The sequence below is a fragment of the Triturus cristatus genome, chromosome 6 (genome assembly GCF_964204655.1).
Source record: "Triturus cristatus chromosome 6, aTriCri1.1, whole genome shotgun sequence".
NCBI classification, from domain to species: Eukaryota; Metazoa; Chordata; class Amphibia; order Caudata; family Salamandridae; genus Triturus; species Triturus cristatus.
In genome coordinates, this window is record NC_140589.1 from 765,102,516 (window position 1) to 765,118,278 (window position 15,763).

Genomic DNA, 15,763 nt, shown 5'->3' on the forward strand with positions numbered 1-15,763 from the left:
GGACAGGTTTGGAACCTCACATAGTTAGGGACAGAGTACAGTAGCGGGATGATGCCATTATAAAAGTCGGCGTACCAGATATACTTGCTTTTGGCCAGTCTGGGCAGGGGAACACATCTATATACCATGCAAGGGACACTCCCCTCCAAACATTTTGCTTCTACTTTAATGGGATGGGACTGATTTCTAATCCTAAGATTCAGGTCAATATCAGATTGGAATTTTAGCACCTCTGAATGTAAAGTAGCATTTCGAATGTCAAGATAGGGATAGAAATCCGGTAACTACTCTGCTACCTTCATGAATCCACATGACTTCTTAGGTATATGTCACTACAGGCCACTTACCCTACTTGCATATATGGCTTCCTCTGAAATAACAACTTTAAAATCCCTCACACAGTGTATAGAATATTATGCCTCTGGCATTAGCTCTTTAACAAGAATAGTTGTTGCTACATGACATACCTTAGACCCTCGTTTGTATTCATCCCCCAAGCCTTTGCAATCTTTCTGACCTTGGGTTCTCTAGCCTTCAGAGCCAGACTAAGATGCAGTTATTGTTAAGGAATGAGGCAGCTGTTAAACCTCACTCTGCCATAATTACTTCTGCCATGGTACCCTGGGGTATGCCATAACTATTCACACATTACAGAGCTAAGAGTTCAGCCCCATGCAGAAACACTGGTTCAATCTTGTCTTTTTAATGCTTTCAGCTCAGTTTCAAAGCGAGGTCTCCACATAGTAAATTGAATTATTTTAAACACTGCTGAAACAAAATACAAAAACCAAAGAACTCGCACATTGATTTCCAGCTTATTCTTTGCACAGGCCCCTGGTTTGAAAGTTTGTTTTGGTAGGCGTACAGGGGAATAATTAACGACGGCCAGGTCATCTACATAAATAAGTGCAGTAAAATGGTTAGAACTCAGATTTGGAGGGGGTGACTTAGGTTTCTTCAGGCACAAAACTAATACATTTAAGAGGGTTATTACAAGAATGCACCTTTGTTTCAAGCCATTCTTCATAAGACGCTGCATCACTGGCTCCCTTAGACCATAAATGACCTGTAGCCAATTTTCAATGGGATAAGCCCTTGTGAAATCAAAGAAGACTCTATTAGAAGCTAAGAAAGTCCAACTTATTCCAGAGGGTAGGCCTGTCAACCTGGTCAAAAGTGACCTGGAAACCGAAAAACAAGTGAAGAATTCCCTTATTGTGTCCATTGGCTTCAGGGCTAGATATCACATTGATATATAGAATAGCAAACAACCACTATCAAAACCTTTCCACCCGAGCCAGATGGGAATGATAAAAAAAGTTATAGACAGATATAAGTAGGCGCGGGTGGAGAGCTCCGCTCCGCCCGCGGAGTGTGCGGAGATTTGCCTACTCTGCGTTTCGCGGAGAAGGCAAATCTTTGCACACTGCGCAGCAGAGCGGAGTTGACCAGCCCCCGCCTCCACCCTCCTGTTAAGAATTAATTAAAAATACATTAAAGGTAAAAGAAAAAAAACGTACCTTGACTGCGGCGTCCCTGGGCTGCCCTCCTCTTCCTCGCAGTCTCAGGGTGATCTGCGCATGCGCGGGCCCACGTGCATTCGCAGATCACCCTGTGACGGCGAGAAAGAGGAGGAGGGCAGCTCAGGGACACCGCAGTCAAGGTAAGTCTTTTTTCTTTTACCTTTAATGTAGTTATAATTCGTTATTAATAGAGGGGGTTGGAGGCGGGTGGGGGAGCGGAGTTCCACGGAGTGTGTTCCCAACTCCATGGACCTCCATGTAGTCCCACTCCGCCAGCTCTGCCCAGGGATATAAGCCATAACACATTTGTGTGTTTTCTTGGTCTTCTGTCATAAACCTACAAGTGCAACTATGTGGCTGGAGTATTTTGTTTTTGTCGCTATTTTGAGTGTGCCCTGCAAAGCAAGTAATTTTTACAAGTGGACATTCACTTCAGAACCTCAACTACATGTTCAGGTACCATGTGTACAGACTCGTCCAGGACTTACTTCTTTCTCATTCTACACCTGCGGTGTGGCAGGTTTTGTTTTTCATGACATTACTTCTGACATTCAGTGCTTCACAACTTTCTGACTCTGTTGGTTGCCTTTGAAACTTAAAGATTTCTAGCCTGAGCTGTATTATCACGGTTTCTTTCTGCTCTACATGTGGGTCATGGACGTGTAGAACATTACCCCCAGGTCCCTCCGTCCTTGTCCCATTCCTCACAAGTGGAGATTACTATCTCCGCGACAGAAAAAAGAAAAGGAGCATGCTGGGATACCTAACCCACTCCCTCCCGCCGGGAGTACATAAGCGGTACCAGCCCAGCATGCAGCCTGTTCTTTTTTTCTGTCTTCCGACAGAATGGGACGTGTTGCTGATTTACCTGTGTGTTTCTTCGATGAATGTCTCGTAGGGCTGCTGGGCTGTCCTCGACGTCCTGTTCCGCGTCTCCTGGCCTGCCGGGCTTGCTGGGAGTCGCGTTGATTGGCGCCCGGCCCTTTGCGGCTGGGGCGCCGGATCTCCGGATTTCTTCCAGGTTACAGCGCGCGTCTTCCTACGGCTTGGCCAGGCTGGAAGACGCGCTGATGTGGCTGTTATGGGGGTCCAGGGGCTGCGCCGGGCGGTGCTCCTGGTCTCCCTACATGGATTGTTGGTGTGCTGCTCGCCTTCTTTCCTCCCTGTTGCCCCTGCTGTTCTGATGTTGGTGCAGGGGCGGACCTTGATGGGAGTCGGTGTCTGGGCGGTTGCTGCAGCACTCTTCCTCGCCCGGCGCTGGTGTCTTGGAGGGAGCCTGGGCTGGATCTTGGGGGCAGGGCGCTTTAGGTGTGCTTTTCCTGCCCCTGTGGTGAGTACCGCATAGCGGTTCTGCTTTTCTTCGCTACATGTTCCTCTGGCTCTGTGGTCTGTGCTTTGCCTGCTGGGTCTGGCTGTGCGCGGTGGGCTGCTTCAGTGGTCTTGGCTGGGGGACCTGCTTGGCTGCTTCGGTGGTATTCTCACCTTGCTTGCTGCTGGCGCTTTCTACTGTGGGACCTGGCATCCTCTGGTCTCTCCGTCTGCTGGTTGATTCCTGTTGGGGATTGTCCGTGCTGGCTTGTGGCGCTCCCTGTTCCTGCTTGCTGGGTTGGGGGCGTTGCGTGGCTTTCTGCGCTGTGTCTCTGCCTTGCTTCCCGGTGCTGCGGGGGGGGGGGGGGGGCTTCCTCCTCCGGTTGTAGGTTCCCTGTCCTCCTTGTTTTCCGCTTGCTCGGCGCTTGTTGCTGGATGGCGTCTGGGCGGGGGGTTGGGGGACGGTCTCTGTTTGGTGGTGTTGGCCTGTCCCCCTGGTGGGTGCCGCATTTCTTTCTTCCCTGTGCTGCGCTCTTCTGCTGTACTGGACTGCGGCCTTGGCTCCCTGTTTCTCGCTGCTGGGGGTGTGCCGAGGGCTGGCGGTTGCTGTGGCCATCCGCCCGTTCCCCGGTGCACGCTTCTGCTCTCCTGGGCTTTTTTGTTTTTGGGTGGGGTTCGGCCTGGTTCGTTCCTCTGGCCTGTGGGCTTCCGGCCTTCCTGCCCTGCGTGCTTCTGTTCCCCCTGGTTGGTGCCTGGTTGGATGTCCGCCTTGGTTGCCTGTTGCCTGTCTTCTTCCGCCTCCTGCCTGTCCGCCCTGTTGGTTCCTGCCTGTTCTTGTGGATTCGGGCCTGGTACGTGCCTATCTGGGTGCCTGCCTGCAGCTCCTGGTGCGGGGCGCATCTTGCGCCCTTCCGGGGGTGTTGGTGTGGCCCGTGCTCAGGGTGCCTTGTTTCTTTCTGCCCCCCTGTGCCTAGCCGGTGCTCTGGGCTTTGCTGTGTGGGGTTTCCTGGACTGTGGCCTTTCCTCCCTGCTGGTGCCTGGTCTTGTCTTGGTGTTGCGGCTGGGCACGCCAGTGCCCTTGCGTTCGCTCCTCTCCTGCCGGCGTGCCCTCCTGCCTGGGTTGGTGGGCTCCTTCCCCGGCGGGTTCCCTGTGGGTGAGGTTCGTGCTGGTTGTGGGTCAGGGAGGTGGGCCTGAGGCCCCCCGGTATTCCCCTGTCTGCGGCCCCTCTGCTCTTGCACTTGGCCCCTGCTTGTATTTGGCTGGGTTGCTTCTTGCGTCCTGCGTCGGGGTCCTTGGTGCTTCCGGCCTCCCTGTTTCTTGGGTAACCGGGGGGGGACTGTTGTGCCCTCCCTCTGTCCCGGTAGGTCTTGGCCTTGGTTGGCTGTTGGCTCCGGGGCTGTCCTGGTGGGGCCCCTGGTGGGTTTTCTGGCTGGTGTTGCTGCTTGCCTCTTACCTCTTGCCTGGTGTTGTGTTGTGTTGCGCTGGGTTGGCTGGTGGGGTTTGGTTTCCTGTTGTGGTTTCCTTTTCCCCTTGTGTCTCTTCTTTGTGGCTTGGGGTCGTTTGCCTCTCGCTACCGCTCCTTTTGCCTCCTGTGGTGGCTGGGTGTGGTGGGTCTGCCTTGGCTTCTGCCTGGGTGGTTCCTTGGTTTCTTGGGTGCGCTGCTTCTGTGCCCCTCCCTGTTTGTGGGTTCGGGCTGCCCTGTGCCCTTCTTTTCCTGTTTATGGGTGCCGCTCCCGGTGTCCTCTTCGCCGTGCCTTCTCTTGGGCTTGGCCGGTGGTTTTGTTGGTGGGGCTGCCGGTTGTGGTCTGGTGTCGGCCTCCCCTGGTGTGTGGGCCGTGTTGCTGCGTCCCCGCTCCCCTTTTTCGGCCTTGTGCTGGTGGTTGGCTTTCCCTGGGCCCTGGGGCTGTGGTTTTCCCCCTGTGGGCCTGTCCTTGGGCTTGTGCGTTTCCCGCTCCCGTGCGGCCTGCTTTCGTCCTGTGGTGTCTCTGGCCATTGCTCTTGCTGGCTCTGCGTGGTTTGTTCTTCCCTTTTTGGGTATGTTCCCGTTCCCCCCGGGGGTCGTGCGCCTTTGGTTTCTCCGGGCTCCTCTCCTTTGGTTTGGGGGTGCCTGGGGTGTTCCGGGGTGCTGCTGGGGCCTCCGCTCTGCCTCTGTGGCGTTTGCTCCCTTACGGTCCTTGTTTTTGGCCTTCCTTTGCGGGGTCCCTGCCTGGGTTCTTCCCTGGCCGCTCGTTCTCTGGTGCTTTTGGGCCTCTTTTTGGCCTCTTGCTGGCCGGTGGATCTGGCCCTGTTGGTCTGGGTGCCGGATTGGTCCTGTGTACTTTCCTGTGCTGCTCCTTTGCGCCTGGCTGGTGAGCTGTGACCTTTGTGTTGGTTACCGGTTGTGGCTTGCCGGTCTCCCTCTCTGTTCCCCGGCTGCTTCTCCTCTCTTGGTGGCTTGGCTTGCTTTGGTGCCGGTCCCTGGGCCCCTTCTTGGTTGGGGTTTTTGGGGTTGGGTCGGTTGGCCCTTTGCCTCTCCTTTCGGGTTCTGTTGCTCCGTTTGGGGTCCTCCGGGCTGGCTGGCTTGTGCGTTGTCCGGTTGGCTTCTTGGGTCTTCTGGGCTGCATGCGTTGTTGGGCTGTTGGCCTCCTTGTTCACTTCCTGTTTTGCCCTTCTTGGGGTTTGCCTTGGGTGGTTCCTTGGTTTCCTCCTGACCTGTGGGTCGGCTCTTGGTTGGTGGGGGTTCCTCCTTCCCGGTTCTGGGGTTTGTTTCCCCGGTTCTGTGTTCGGCCCTTGGTTGTTCTCTCCTGGCTGTTCGCTGGCCGTGTGTGGAGTCTGCTTTGGGTGGCGCTTGTTGGTCTCCCTGGCCTTGCTTGGGTGGGTTCCTGGGTTCGTGTCCCTGTGTCTCCTGCTTGTGGTTGCCTCGGTCCTGGCCTCTGGCTGGTTCCTGTGCCCGGGTTTTCTTCTCCCGGTGTGGCGGCCTTGGCTGCGGTCATCCGGTGTCTCTGCTGGGGTTGGCGGCTTGTCTTTCCTGCCTTTTGGCCTAGGCCTTCTGTGGGTTTCTGTGCCTCCGGTTCCTTTTGCCGCGGTTGTCAGCTGTTGATCGGTGGGAGGGGGGGGTCCTTGTCTGGATGCCTTGGCCCCTTACTTCCTGGTTGTTGCTCTGGGTCGGTGCCTGTTTTCTTGTATGGTTCCTTCTTCTTCGGTCTTTGCGGCTCTGCGGGTGGCTTCCCCTGGTGTGTTGGGGTTGGTCCTGTGGTTGGTCGCGTTCGGTGTTTCTCTGAGTTTGGCGTGCCTCTTCGTTCTCCTCTTCCTTCCCCTCGACTCTTGGTGTGGTATTTTGTGGGTTGGTCCGGCTTTGGGTCGCCTTCTTCCCTGTTCTGGGGGGTTCGCTCTCTGTCTTGCCCTGCTGTATTCCTTCTGGGCCTTTGGCCTGTCTCCCTGTGCAGCCTGCTCTTGTGTGCTCTTGAGCGTTGGGCCGGGATGTGCTGTTTTGTCCCTGTTGGGGCGGCTGCTTGGTGGTGCCTGGGGCTGTGGGCTTCTCCCTTGGTGGTTTTTCTCCCGGGTTGTTTGCCCTTCCTGGCTGGGTTGCTCCATTGGGGCACTTCGGCTTCTCTGGGGCTCCCTTTCCCTGGTGGTTCGGGGGGTGGTTTCTCTTTCTGCCCCTCTAGGGGTTCCCTTGGGTCTTGCTTCTGGGTGCGGGGCCTCCTTCGGGCTTGCCTGGGGGGTCTTGTGTTCGTTTGCGGTCCTTTCTTGCTCGTCCCCTGCTTGTTTTGGGGTCTCGGCTCTGTCGGCTTGGTTGGGGGCATGGCTGGTTGTGTGCTCCTGCCTGCGTTTTTTTGTGGGCTCCCTTCTGCTTCTGTTGGGTGCCGTTTTTCTCGGTCTGGGGTCCCTGGCTTTGGTGGGGTTCCGGAAGGCCGGGTTCTCTGCTTTGGTATTCTCCACTTGTGAGGAATGGGACGAGGACGGAGGGACCTGGGGGTAATGTCCTATTACTTACCGGTAATCTTCATTACTCCTGGTCCCATAGTCCTTGTCCCATTCCTTACTTCCCTCCCTCCCTCCCTGGTGGCCGGCCTTCCGGTTGTTGGCTTGGTATTTTCAGGCTGCATGCTGGGCTGGTACCGCTTATGTACTCCCGGCGGGAGGGAGTGGGTTAGGTATCCCAGCATGCTCCTGTTCTTTTTTCTGTCGCGGAGATAGTAATCTCCACTTGTGAGGAATGGGACGAGGACTATGGGACCAGGAGTAATGAAGATTACCGGTAAGTAATAGGACATTAATTTCACCATCTGCAGTGCAGTTTCACCAAAGGCTTATGTGCAGTCAAGGGATTTTTGGAGTTTTTCAAATTGTTTTTTTAAGATGGGAAACCGGATTAGATACATTCTGGTTCAATTCTGTCTTCTTATTTTGGCATCACCTTTAATATTACGATCAAGGGAAGACAGAGCAGTTACATCACAACATTTAAATGTTAATCTCACTGCAATGTCAATCTCCATAATCGTAGGCGGTGCATTCACTCAATAGAATATTGTATTTATGTGGTGGATACCACACTCGTTTGTAATAGATTCAACACCAAGGGGTCTATTATGATGTAGGGGGGATCGCCACCACCCACATGGTGGTGGCGATCCGCCCTACATCATACCCCGCCCACCACCCATTATCCGCCGTCATATTAGTATGGCGGGGGGGACCCCGGCGGACGGAAAGATAGTCTGCCGGTTTTCTGCAAGTCGACCAGTTGACCGGGTGGAAAAGGGGCTGGATATGGTGGCGGTGTCTGCTACACACCACCATCCATATTAGCATGGACATCGGTGCAGGGCTTTCCATGGCGGAGATCCTGCCATGGAAAGCCATGCGGATTTTGCTTAAGGGGGCCCGTTGCGGGCCCCCAGGGTATTGGGATGTGGGGGGTGCACATGGGCTGTACCTATGGTACCTCCCTACATTGTCACGGACAAGATGGCAGGCACCGCGTGGTGCCTGTCACCTTGTGCATGACAATGCACAACGTGCATGACCAGCATTGTGGGGGGCGGTGCTGTGAGCACAGCGCGCCGTGGCTGTGGCATCCTAATTGCCGGTGTGGGACTGCCGCACCACTGGCGGCCGGTCCCTGCACCTCTAGGGTGGCGGGCATACTTTATCCTAATAGGCCCCCAAGTACCCACAAAAAGTAAAAAAGTACCAAAGTGAGCCATGTACTGAAATGTTATGCTCGCTCAGCATCTATATATTCATTGCTAATTTATGCCTTTCCAATGAAGAATTCAGACCAAAGATAGCTGTCTGCAGGTTATAGATCCATGTATAATATATTTCTGCCATCTTCCACCTCTGAAGTCAATTTTCACCTGCTCCGTCCTTTTCCATTACATATTATCGCTGTGGTGTTTGTGAGGAAATGGGATGCATTATATGGTGTGACCTGACCATATAATACACATACCAACCCCTTTAGGATCAGTAGGTTACGTTTTTCAAACCTTTAGCTCAACCCTGGGTAGCTGTGGCTCTGAGCAGCAAAGCTTACACAAAAGAATAAGAGGGAGTGGTGTGGCGCAGTGGCCAGAGCAGCTGACTCTGGAGCACGGGGCTCTCGGTTCTGTCCAAGGCGCCAGTGGCAGCTCAGCACAGCACTATGTGATCTGGGCAATAGGTCAATTAATCTCCCCGATGACCCCCAGAGCCTTGACACCCTTAGGGGTGATTTGTTTGCGCTTTGCAAATACTGGATTTATACCGGATAGAGCATTTAAACAGCACCAAAACAATTGAAGACGAAATCAACAAGACACTCAAGAAAGCTGATGCCAATTTATAAAAATAGACTGTATTTTTATGTAGTGTAAGACACCACAATGAAATAAATCCACCAGAGGGTTCCGGAGATATAGAATTTACAAGGTATAGTACATCAAAGCAATTCATTCAACTGCAGACAGGCATTGGCAAATTCAATTAATTTGACACTGAGAAACCTTCTCCCCAAAAAGTTGGGTCTTTGTATTGAGCTCACTTAGAGTCACTTTAGGCAACCAACTCCAGTGTGGAGCCAGCCAGGGGGACCAGCAAGGTTCTCAGAATCAGTTACCTTCACAGATGAAGCAAACTCCAGGCAGTTCCAGGCACTTTATCCCCTTTGCAATGGATTCCTCTGGAAGTGTTTCTGATGCTAGGGATGAAGGATGCTGAAAATGCTCAAGGATGCTGTGGACGCTATGCAGTCAACGAGGGTCTTCCTGCAGCTACTCTTCGCTCAATGAAGGGGTTGAGGCAGTCGTGGTCACAAGGTCGATGTCCCCTGAAGTCCTCTCAATGCTGGTAGAAGTCAAGTCACCTGTTATCGCGTTCAAAGCCAAATTCCTCCCTGGGTGATTACTCAGTTTCTGGGCAACCAAGCTGCATCTGATAGCTCTCCCAGGTTCAGAGAACTTGGGTGCAACTTTGAGCATCAGGTCCTGGTCTCTGGTGCTGTACAGCAGCGGTTGGTGGCAGTTTGAAGATTCTGGACTACCAACTTGCACCAGCATTCTTCTCAGCTCTTGTTGCACTGTGCTGTGAACAGGAGGTCAGCCAACTGACCCTTGGAGCCTCTTTGCTTTGGCTGGGTTTGACTTCTGTAAGAGCAGGACACAGCAGACACAGTCTCTCTTCTTTGCTAGCCACCAGGTTCAGCTAGTGCAGTCCACGTCAGTGCAGCCTCTCTTTGCTGGCTCAATGGTGCAGCAGGGCAGTTTTTCTTCAGTTCTTCTTCCAATGCAGTCGAGATCTGAGTTCTGGGTGTCAGGGGTGTCCCAGTTATGCTCAGAAAGTACCCCCAGGGTAGACGCGGTGAGTAGCAAATGGGCTACCAGATTCCTTCCCTCCTGAGGCAGTGTGGCATCAGGTTATTCCAAGATGTACCATTTCGCCCACTCCCTACATGACAGAAGCCCTCTCTTAGCGTCCAGAGCTCCCTAGCCCAATCCAATGGTGTGGCTACCAAGAGGGCTACATGCTGCTGAAAAAACGGTTTGACAACAGGATTCCCCTCTCTTTCCCATGTGCCAACTAGTTTGCCTAAACAATGGAGCTGTCTCTCTCAAGAGTTACCCATCTGCTCTTCAAAGGCGGCTTCAGCTTTGAAGGTCACCTTTTGGGCCACACCGTATGGCTTCCTGCAGGAGAGAGGTAATACCTCTCTCCAGTGCAGGGCCCTATTGTCTCCTTTCCCGGGAGTCATTAGCACCTTTACCTAGGATGGCAGAAAGTTGTCTCTGGTGTCATTGTGTATCCGTTAAGGGCACAGGAGATTGAAGGCAGCAAAGTGGTAACTTTGTAAAAGCTCCGACTGTTGCTTACATTAATTTTGACTCGAGAATCAAGTCAGGCTTAGTCCAACGAGTTGTTCGATACTTTGGAATATCAACTTTGGTTGCATCATTCAGGAGTTAGCAAAGCTGGGGGGGGGGGGGTGATTAGTGTGTAACCTTGTACTCGTCGATGGGACAACAAAGTCTCTCCACAGTAAAAACAACAGTTTCACGTTTTTACTGCCAGAACATGTCAACTACATGTTCTGCTCATGAAATATACTGAGCCATGCCTTAGGGCTTGGTAGGCCTGCTATAGGTGTGACTTATACATATTGTAGAGGGAGATTTGACTTTCCCCTTGGTTTAAATTGCAAACCCGGGATGCGCTTCCAGTCTGCAATGGTGAATGTGGAGACTTGTTTTACCTGTGTCACAGCCAGGCTGGCACAAACAGTGCTGCAATCCCTGGGGTGACTCTTTGACTTACATACCCTGGGTACTCTGGCCACCATATACTAGGGACTTACAGGTAAGTAAGCCTATGCCATTTGGGTATAGCCAATGTAACATACACATTTTATGGTCAAGGCACTGGCACTGAGATCTGTTTAGCAGGACTCAATGCACTCTCAGAGTCAAAAACCCAGCAGCATCAGTCCAAAAACTTGGGAGTGACCATACAAAAAGAGGCATTTCCTTACAGTGTTGTTTTGCATAGTGTATAAATGGGAATCTAGGATAGAAGGCTATTTTTTCTATCTTTCCTGGGCCTTAAGTAGTTTACTGTTTTGAATTATACTAGTCAATTCTTCTTGAAGGGTTGTGCATTTTGTGCACTGTGGAAACTCCTTTAGAAGCCTCTAATTTTTTCCAGCCTTATCATACCAGTGAGTTATTCACAAGGTGCATTTTTGGCGAGTACCTTTTTAGATGAGACCCTATTATAAATCAAATTTTTTTCAGGTCACTGTCTAAGCTCACACACATGCACACTAAGGGGCCGTTTTCGATGTCGTTCGGAAAGGCTCCGAATGGGATTTGGAATCTCACAATCCGATTTGGAACCTATCTTTCCGCCTGAATTGTACACATTTCCAACTGACCGATTCTAATGCACGGAAACCCTTCGGGCTGCCCGAATCAGTTCCGAAAGGCATTCGAACAGTCCAAGTGTTTTGGAGCCGAATCTTACAGTTCTATAGACACGGTTTCCGAATGAGCGATTACGATAACCGATTCGGATAGCCATTCCGATTTGGTCTGCCCGACATGAAACGGCTGTCGGAATCTGACTTTGAGGGGCCCGTAGCAAGCCCCACTTCACCCTGAGGTTTCCGGTTGGGTCCCATGGGGGTACCCAAGAGACCCCCCTGTTAAACCATGCACAGTATGGCAGGCACCATGGGGTGCCTGCCACAGGGTGCAAGGTTTTCACCAACCACCCCTATTTTCAATGGGAGCCTTTGTTCTCATTCGAAACACAGGCTTCCTTTGAAGTCCATGCGTGTCCACCTGAACGATCTAGGGAAGTATCGTAATTGGTCGGTCAGACTCGCAGAGCCCGATTCAGTTGGAAACGATTCCAAAACTGATTCGGTCAGAAGAGTTTCCAGACAAGATCCTAATTGGCCCCTAAGACTAAAGAAACAAAGTGCCCATACATTATAATGGAGGAACTAATTTGAGGAACAGGTTTCTAAAACAAAAAACAAAATTAATGCTGTTTTGTGAGCTCTGGTACGGGTAAAATGCCTAAATGTAGCCACACGTTTAACGCTAATCAGCTATTTCCATGGAGAATTATACCAATAGACTCTCAAGATGTGTAAGATCAATATGTTATATAAATTGACTTCAGTTATATGCAGATAGTTAGAGCTGAAAAAACAACTTGCAAGGAAGCAAGCGAAAACCTGCCCAAAATATGTTGTCAAAATGAAAGTACTAAAATAAAATGGTGGCATAGTACTAAAATCCTGCAATCCAAATGAGCTGTATTAGTGGACAACCCTCCATAGCTGGTTGTTTTGAAGTTACTGCCTTGGAAGGCACCACTAACGCATATTGAGGTTGAATGGGTAACTATGATACACAATCTTCTCTTCTTCTGGGCAGGTTTACCTGCTTGTGACTTATGTGAAAAATGCATGTAGTCATAGTGTAAACATTTCCAACCATGTGTGACATGTCTATTGGCCGACTGTGAAATAGAGCTGCTTACATTTGAACCAATAGCCATATTCACATTCCTTCCCAACTGCTTGTCCTTTGCTCTGAAAGGCCATTTTAACATCCTTCCTAGAGTGTCACTGCACTTTTACAATGTTTTACATTATTAGCCCCTGTTTTAAAGCCTGTGCATGGGAGGGTTTTATTATTCCACCTACCTTAACACTAATTTGATGTTTTCTGATACACAGCTAACATACTAAACCAGTTCACAACGCTATTTGAGCACCAGTGTAATAGCAACATTTAGGTGCACAAATAGCAGCGGTGGCTCCTCCGCTAAGGCGGAGGAGCATCGCCCCACTGCTCAGTGAGCAGTTCAAAAAGGAAAAATAAAATGATAATAAGGCAATGTTATTATCATTTTATTTTTCTGTACTGGCTTAGGGGGTCTGGGCTGGCCAGAGCAGGGGAAGGAGTGGTGGGCACTCCAAGTGTGCGTGACGGTTTGGCTGGCCGTCTTGGGCCGGCCAAACAGTCATGCACACTTAGTATGCTCTCCACCCGGCTGTATTGCACTATCTGGGTGGCAAAGATGCACACAATCCCAGTCCCTGTCTGAGCACCCAACCACAGCACTCAGACCAATCATGACACTGCTGTCATGCTGGTGACAGGAGGGTCATGATTGGCTATGGGAGCCTGTGTTCTTCCTGTTTCCAGTAGTCGCCTGAAGAGGACCGATAGGCGGCAGATGGCTTGCAGATAAGTCATTTTCTTCCCATCCTCCCCTCCCTGCCCCATCACCATCATTAACTAGCAGCCACCACTGACAAATAGCATTGTTTAATGAGCGCAAAATCTTATTTGTGATTTTGTACTTATAGTTTGATTTAATCACAAATACAATTACGTATGCTGCAATGTTATATGTGAGTAAATCTGCTTATTGAGATGGTTTGTGGGAATTTTAGGATGGTGATACTTGCAAAAGGCAGAAAACACCCACACATTGTCTGCGGGAAGTTTTTCATCAACATACACAGTTGCAGATGTATTCCTGTCAATGGCAAGAGTACAGCAAAGCGGGTGGTGGGTAAGGTTCTTAACCCAACGTTTTAAGGAGTATACCCAGGGCCAGAGGAATTATGCGATTCTGTTGTGCTTCCGATGAATTTGTCACATTTGCCACATTCTCCATCTGATGCATAATCTGCAAACTTTAACAAAAATAAATTCTAGCTCAAGCGGATCAAAAGTTAACTAAAAATGTGCCAAGGGATTCCCTCACAGTGGAAGACTCTTAACAAAGTTGACCAGTCATCTTTCAGCAGCTTATTGCTACATTTGGTTGTTAAACAGGTATTGAGTTGAAAATGTTGCTCAGACACTGTTACCATGAGTAAAAATAACAAAATATTTAAGTAATATTATCACAAAATGTGCTGCATTATGAATGATGCATATGTTGCCTTTCTTGATGCATATTTAGTCAACCCTGCCTCATAATTTGGTTCTCCCCTGCCACATAATTCCAGTTGCCCTGCATGTACCAAGACGATAGTTGAAACATGGAAAGGACATTATATATTATAGCAATCTACATCAATGGGAGAAAAACTACCTTGACAATAATCGGCTTGCATCACTTCTAGCTGTCCGAAAAGGTGGTGAGGGTGTGGGGCAAGGGATTTCTTTCCTCAAATGGCATATATATATATATATTTTTTTAAATCTTTTTATTAACTTTGCTCATGATCTCATACATTTGACAGTAGCGTTCATATGTCATGTGATAGAACAACATTTCATCATACAATAGGAGGCTACAATATGTATACACCGAACTGGTTACACTTCTATGCCATGCCCAGATCCACCCCTTGTGGCGTGATATTTCCGCCAAGGCCCCCATACCTTCTTCCATTTCTTCATACAGCCCCTGGACTTGTATATGGTCTCCATCGCTCTCTGACACCAATCAAGATTCGCAGCCACTTGTCCCACTGTGGGGGGGCCTGCACCCCCCATCCACTGGCTATGTTGCGTATTGCCACCCCGGCTGCCATTGCTAACCATATCTCGTTGTGTCTGGACCAGTCCGTGGCTCCTTTCATCATGAGTAATAGCCACTTGGGCTCCACCGGGACCGGCGAACCCACTACTGCTGCCATCATGTTTGCTACTCTGGTCCAGAAGGACACTATCTCAGGGCATTCCCATAAGATATGGTAAAATGTACCTTCCCTCTGGCAACCCATCGCACAGAGGGGGGATAGGCTCCTCCCCCAGGCGAATAGATGAGTTTGGGGATAATACACTTGGTGCAAGATTTTTAATTGAACCAGGCGGAACTTAGATCGTATTGCAATTTTGCGGGGGCTCTGCAGGGCGTCCTGCCAATCCTCGTCGTCCAGGGCACCGACGTCCCCCTCCCATCTCTCCCGCAGGGACACCAATGAATCAGGCATATTGTTTATCAGCTTACGGTAGATATTGGAAGTGGGTTTCTCCAAAATGGGATCCAGGAGGAGCCTATCCTCCATAGGGGAATACTCTGGGATCGGGGTGTCGGTACTTATATGTGAATGCAGGGCATGGGTAAGGCGTAGGTAGTGGAAGTATTGGGAGTCGTGTAGTTCGTACTCTTTTTTAAGATAGTCAAAGGATCTAGGGGAATCCCGTTTACACACGTCCCCCAAGTACTCAATACCAATCAGTTTCCACCCCTTAAAGCCGGTCAGTCTCATCACTTCTGTTAGCTGATCACCAAGCCACAACGGGGTTCTACCCGTCAGGGAGCCCGCCCACCCCAGGAATCTATTGGCCTCCCTCCAGCACTGAACTACGACCCCTGTTTGCGATGGTAGATCCCTGCGCGGCCTGCGTGCGTGTAGAAGTGGTTTGCAGTTACGCCCCGGCATAACATGTCTATCTATTCTGTAAGCCGGTTCCGAACCCGCTGCGTACACCCAGTCATTGACCACCTGCAGCTGGGACGCCCAGTAGTACAGTTGTATGTCCGGGAGGACCAGCCCCCATCATACACTTCCCTTGTAAGCTTGTGCAACGCCATCCTCTGGTTGCCACCCTCCCAGAGCAGCGTCCGCAGTGCCTGAGCTATACGCCTGAACACTCAGCTAGGAACCGGGTATGGTGTGTTCTGTAGGATATATAGTAGTCTCGGCAGTGCCAGCATCTTGAACAATGCCGCTCGTCCCATGAGGGAGAGAGGCAGAGACCTCCAGTGGCTCACGTCGGCTCATAGCCGCACCAAGTGGGGCTCTAGATTTCTGACAAAGAACTCTGCCATGTTACTGGTGATATAGATCCCCAGGTATTTGAACCCACTGACCGCGACGGAGGCCGGGCACCTCATCAGGATCCATGGGGGGGGGGGCCCGAGAGAGGGTAGATCAATGACTTGGCCCAGTTTATTGTATAGCCCGAATAGCTACCGAAGAATTCAAAGA